Source organism: Vicugna pacos, chromosome 2, assembly GCF_048564905.1.
Source record: "Vicugna pacos chromosome 2, VicPac4, whole genome shotgun sequence".
NCBI lineage: Eukaryota > Metazoa > Chordata > Mammalia > Artiodactyla > Camelidae > Vicugna > Vicugna pacos.
The window spans coordinates 45,715,664-45,721,663 of NC_132988.1; the positions used below are offsets into that span (position 1 = coordinate 45,715,664).

A 6,000-nucleotide genomic window follows, 5' to 3' on the forward strand; every position below is an offset into this window, starting at 1 on the left:
ATGGCAGTTTCCGGTATATGGTGTGGGCAACAATAATCGTTCAGGTATCCATACAGAAGTGTTTAATTACCAAGACATCACTTCTCACTCTGAGGAACTTGTCAAAAGGATTTCATATACTAAACCTCAGCCCACCAGGTTTATAAGTAAGAAATTTTGTGTAAATTAATTGGTGATTACCTAAGTCAGCTGGAACACAGTGTTTACATATATGTATATATAATACATATGTATATATATTACAATTTACAATTTGTGTATGTATACAGTTACAATTTGTTTAGGTCTGCTTTGTGCCAGACATTATGATAGGTCTTTTGCACTTTAATCCTCATTATTATCCGCTGAAGTAGTTATAGTCCCATTTTACTGGTTCACAGTGTTTAGAGTGACTGAGAACCCACCGTTCATAGATGAAACTAGGAATGAAATCAAGAGTTTGAAAAGTTAAGTTTAAATTCAAAATCCACGCCCACCTAGAGACACTAAACAATTGAACCTCTTCAAAAATTTAACATGCGTGTCGAAACGATTTTAAGTTCATATTAGAGTAAGCAAGATGAAACAGAAGAATGGCAAAGGCTGGTATTAAAAAAAATTACAGGAGACAAACAAAACATTTGAGTTGTTTCAAGATGTAATCGCGGGCTATTAACGATTATCCAAATCTCAGAAAGGTAGACAGGTCCACTGCTACCTATTTGCGCTGAAAAACCAAGCCTCCCTCTCCTTAAGTGGAGTAGCTCTGGCATGCCAAACGCTGAAAGGTTTCAGTGTAGGCAGCCCAGAAGTGGGCTATTACTGTTCACACATCATCAGTAAGTGCCTCTCAAAAAAGCTAAAAGACAGTCCCTCCTCCACCTCCTGAACTTCAGCCCTGACCTCCTCCAGAGTGGCTCTGGACAATCTACGGTTCCATCTGTGTCCTTTCAACGCCAGGACCGAGTTACCCGAAATGGTTGCAAATGAATGAGATGACTGCTCGGAGCAAGGACACGAAACCACAAATCCATCCTCAATCAGGCAAAACCAAGGAAGGATGCCCCGAGGCCGGGCGCTTGGGGGCCGAATTGGAGCCACGTCTGCGTACGCGGTCCACCTTCCCCTCCCCGCGCTGCGCCCGCAGCGCCGCTTTCCAGCCCATCCTCCTCCCCAGCCCCTCGGGCACTCCTTACCAGCTCTCAGCTGGGGCTCCAGACCTTCCCAGCTGAAGGCACGAGCTCCCGGGCCCGGGATCTGCCAGGGGACGGAGCCCGCTGCCGCAGCCACCACGGCCGAAGCCGCTGGAAAGTTTGCTGGGGGTCTCGTCTTCTCGCGCCTCGGCCCCGCCAGGGAAGCAGCTGCCCCGATCGCTCCCGCGGCTGCCGCCCCCGAGGCTGCAGCACCGGCCGGGCTCGGGCGGCCGAGGACGGCTCCGAGCGCGCCGAGGGCGGGGTCTCCCCGCCCCGCTCAGCCCGCGGCGCGGCGCTCGGTGTTTACCGCGGCCCCGCGGCCCGCTCTCCCCGCCCGCCGCCCTGCGCGCTCCTGACATCATTCATTCTCTCACACCCTTGCCCGCCCACTCCATTTCCAAACAGTGACTCACCCGCCGGCCCGGTGGCGGCGGCGGCCGCTCCCGCTGCTGTGGCTCTCCAGGCGCAGAGCGGAGCTCGAAAAACCGGTGCGACTTCTTAAGAAGAAAACCCCAGCCAACGCTTCCCTCTCGCAGCCGTTAAAGGTGCAGGGAAGGAGGGGCTTGGCAGGCAGGGCCGATTGGCTCAGGGCGGAAAGGCTGGAGCGGACCTCCCGAGTGGTGACAGAGATCAATCTGGGAAAGTTCTTTGGGTGCCACTCCCTGCAACTTTCAAGGGTGGGGCCCGGAAGGGATCCCCCACCCCCGCACCTCGCCTTATTCGGGAACTGCTTCCTGACGTAGGTGTGAGTGGGCTTGGGACAGTTATTCACAGGTTATTGCCCCGGCCTAGGTCAAAGAGGTGAGTTCCCAAACCTCACAGGGTTGCCTGGCCGGGTTAGTCATGAATCCGCACGACGGTAACTCTAGGCGTGAGCTGGAAGGGTGCTCCAACTTAATGAGGCTAATAATACTTTCCCTTCGGTGACTAACCACCATGTCATTTGTCCTGTTAATTGATTTGCTTCTCATTAAGGATAAAAAACAGTCACCAAAATAAACAGTGAAAGAGTAGTTCATTGCTCAACGGAACACTGTGCTTTTCTGCAGCTTTTGGAACACAAGGCTGCCGTGTGTGGTTTCTTTGATGAGCTCAGCACTTATGTTTTTTTAGAAAGGGTGTTGCCCTCTTTAAAATGGTCAAGGCTCTATATTTCTTGGTGTTGCTATTCATACACCTGCTGGGCAGTGTTCAAAGTAAATGATGGCACCCTCAGATTCTAACTAGAATGAATTGGAGGGAATTTGGCCACATCTTTATTGAAATTAATTGACAAATATATTTTATGTTAATTTCTACTTTAAGACGGGGTAATTATGTCTAGAATTTGCACTGGCTTATCCATATAAGCAACAAAAATAATCCAGAGTCATCTCTGGGTGCCCAGCGCAGAAATCATGGAGGTAAACAATCCTCTGTTTATGGTAATTAAACATGTCGGTAACGATAAAAACAGGACAGTCCGGAAACTGTAAGATGTTGTCACTACAGAAGTTTTCCCCCAAATGAAAATGGTCCTGAAAGTAACCAAAGGTTTAACAGCATTCAATTTCAAGCTACAGAAAGGTAAGAACCCAAAAGAGAACACAACAATCGAAATTTATTTTCCTTGGGTTTGTTTTACGTTTGCAATAGGAGTTCGTTTTCAATTTTACAAAGCCCAGGCATTTTGCCCAGAAGGCAATAGCAAATGGATTGGTTTGCTAGGATGCAGTCAAAGTAAATGGAAATTCAAACCAACAGTTTTTATAGACAACAACAGATCTAATCAGAGGCTAGGGGGTCGTGTCCATTGGTGACACGTAAGTACGAGATTCAACTGTTTATCCACAGGCAAGTTTGAGTAAATATCACACCTACTCCCTACTTTATGACCCAGATGTTGAGATATTATGGAGGTATGTTTAAATAAGATTTTTCTACCGATCTTAACAACTGATATTGTGGTCTTTGGGGCCCATGGACATGGATGAAGTCAAAAAGCTCAAAAGAAGGCCTGCCATCCTGTTTCCCTTGTTCCTGATGTAAATCCTGCAGCTCCGTTGGAGGAAGATCACCGGCTGTATAGGAGGCTGTTTAATGTTTGAATTTGCAGTTACTATCATGTCTCAGTTTAAATACTGTGAAATGATTAGATGATTTTTTATTAAACCGCTTAAATATTCTCCAGTAAAAAAAAACCAAGAAGTTTTCCCACTCTAGTCACTGCCAATATGAGAAGCAAATTATTCGTCTTAATTTCCATGTTTGAAAAACATCTATTGACTTGTCCATTTCACAGAGAGAGATGATTTCTTCTTCTCTTTTTTTTTTAACTGAATCTTTTTGTTCTTACAACATATCAAAGTTTACTAAGTCCCTGATTAGTCACCTACCAAAAATAATAATGCTGAATGGTCTAAGGGAGGGAAAGGGCTGACATGTGTGTTCCTGTCATTTTTTTTTCCTAACTCAGTACATACTGTAAATCGAGTTTTACAGATATTTCTTTGGTATTATAAATCATACTGATTAAGTTAGGAAAACATATATCTGTAGTACTTATCTGCTCTATAATAACTTGTACTCTGGAAGTACCTAAGTCATTGACTGAACCAACAGATATTTTTTGAGTTACCACTTTGTGCCCACATTGTTTATCTCAGAATCATCATGTGCATCTTCTAAACATATGTCTCCTATTTCAGCAATGGGGAATTTTGCTTTAAAAAAAATTGCATAAGGATGTCTATTGTAGTGCTATTTATAATTTTCCCAGGATCCAGTGCCTGGCATGTAATTATTCAGTGAGTGAAATAAAAGAAATTAATAGTGAAGTAACTCCATGTTATGAGATATTATATAGGCAATAAAAAAAATTAGTTCCATAGACTTGAACTTAGAAAACTGTCCTTATGAAGTGAAAAATGTAAGATGGGAAATACAGTCACACACACATAGACACATGCCATTTTTGTGATTCAAACACACCTCCTCCCCCAAAATCCAGAACCAAATTCTTGCAATGAGATATAGTCAACTCTCTGTATCTGCAGATTCTGCACCCCTGGATTCAACTAACTGCAGGTAGAAAGTATTAAGAAAAATATTACAGAAAGTTCCAAAAAGCAAATACTGAATTCACAGCACCAGCAATTATTTACATAGCAATTACAGTGCATTAAATATCATAAGTAATCTAGAGATGATTTAAAGTCTATGGGAGGGTGGGCATAGGGTATATACAAATACTTCTCCATTTTATGTAAGGGATTTGAACATCCATGGATTTCCCTATCTCCCAGAATCCTGGAACCAATTCCAGGCAACTGTATGGAAGGGAAGAATGTGAGGAGGAAACTGGTATTTCTGGACTATTTTTCAATGAGCCTGTATTACTTTTGAAATTAAAAACAACAACACAGGCAATATTAGAACTAAAATGAATCCATGGCATAACAGAGTTTACTGTCTAGCTGGAGAGATAGTAACACCCAGAACAGCTAGAGTTTAAGGCTGCTTACCCTCTGGATTTGGGGTTTCAGATACTCACCCTGTGCCAGGCCCATCCAAAGTGCAAACATCTACCACTTACCATGTACATACTGTATGCCAGGGACTATGCAAATTGTTTCATACCTCTATTATTTCATTTAATCCTTTCAGCAACAGTCTGAGGTAGACTCCTAATGCCCTCCTCCTCTACATATGAGGTAACCAAAGGCAAGAGAGATTGTCGTCTTCCAGAGATCACATTCAAATAAGTGACATCATAGGGGCATAAAACCAGGGTCTTCTGGCCACAAAGTTCATGCTTTGGGCCACAATTCCTTAAATTGCATCTACACTGATACAACTCTTTTGATGTAACAACACTCTTACTTTGGTTTTTAAAACATGTTTTACACTTTATCAAAAAATATAAAGTAATACTACTATATATAGAGCAATTGGAAAATGAAGAAAAAAATATAACCACTGTTTAACATTTTGCTGTCTGGTCTCCTTCCCTTAGATTTAAGATCATTTCAACAACGTCAGACAAATGATTCTTATTCCTATTTTTAAAAATTTATCATAATATCAGATGCTCTTTCCTCAAAATTATCATTTTAGAGGCTGCATGGTGTGCCCCCCCAAAATGTGCTTGTGCATGTATGTGCATGCATTGAACTTAGTCTCTGAAATCTAGGAGCCTAATTCTTGATTGGGGAGTAATTTAGTTTAATATTTTCACATTCTCTGTTAATGAAGATCATTGGGCTATCTTTTTTTAGTTAGTACTACTGTACTATATGTACAAATATTCTATATTAGATGAAAGTGTTTTGGGTATTCAGAAAAGTAAATGAAATGTACTATTTGCCACATTTTGCTAACATTACTGTCCATGTTATTTCTGGATAGAGGAAAATGGAGAGGGTACAGGGAGAGTAATAAGCAGCTCTGTAGCAGTCCAGGTGTGAAATGGCAGTGATCTGCATTAGGAGAGTTGTGATGGGAAAGTAGGAATTAGAGCAGATTTGAAGTATAATGGACAGAACCTGCAGATCAATTGGATACAGGGATGGGGCCAAAGATGACTCTTGCTTTTTTAGTTTACTTGAGCACTTAGGTGGATGGTAGTGCCCTTTACCAAGACAGGGAATGCCAAGATAAGAACATGTTTATGAAAGATGATCATGAATTTTATTTAAACATACTGACTTTGAGATATGAGATGTATAATTGGAGATGTCAAGTGGGCAGCTGACAATAGTAGCCAGGAACTCAGAAAAGAGCCAAGGAACTGGATATATACATTTGAGAATAGTCAACATATAGATAAGAGAGCCTTAGGAGAGCTTGG

General features: G+C 42.4%; 1 protein-coding gene across 4 annotated transcripts in view; it reads right to left on the bottom strand.

Annotated features, from left to right (window-relative positions):
- Nucleotides 1–1,729, bottom strand: part of SGMS2 (sphingomyelin synthase 2) — an 82,469-nt gene extending 80,740 nt beyond the window's left edge. For 3 of the 4 annotated variants that reach the window (XR_012059741.1, XM_015245913.3, XM_006212065.4), the window contains exon 1: nt 1,176–1,504. The gene's annotated coding sequence lies outside the window, so the exon portion shown is untranslated. Of the gene's footprint in view, nt 1–1,175; nt 1,505–1,585 lie in introns of those variants that run through there. The other variant, XM_031690623.2, reaches the window with a different exon arrangement.
- Nucleotides 1,730–6,000: the final 4,271 nt, after the last annotated feature.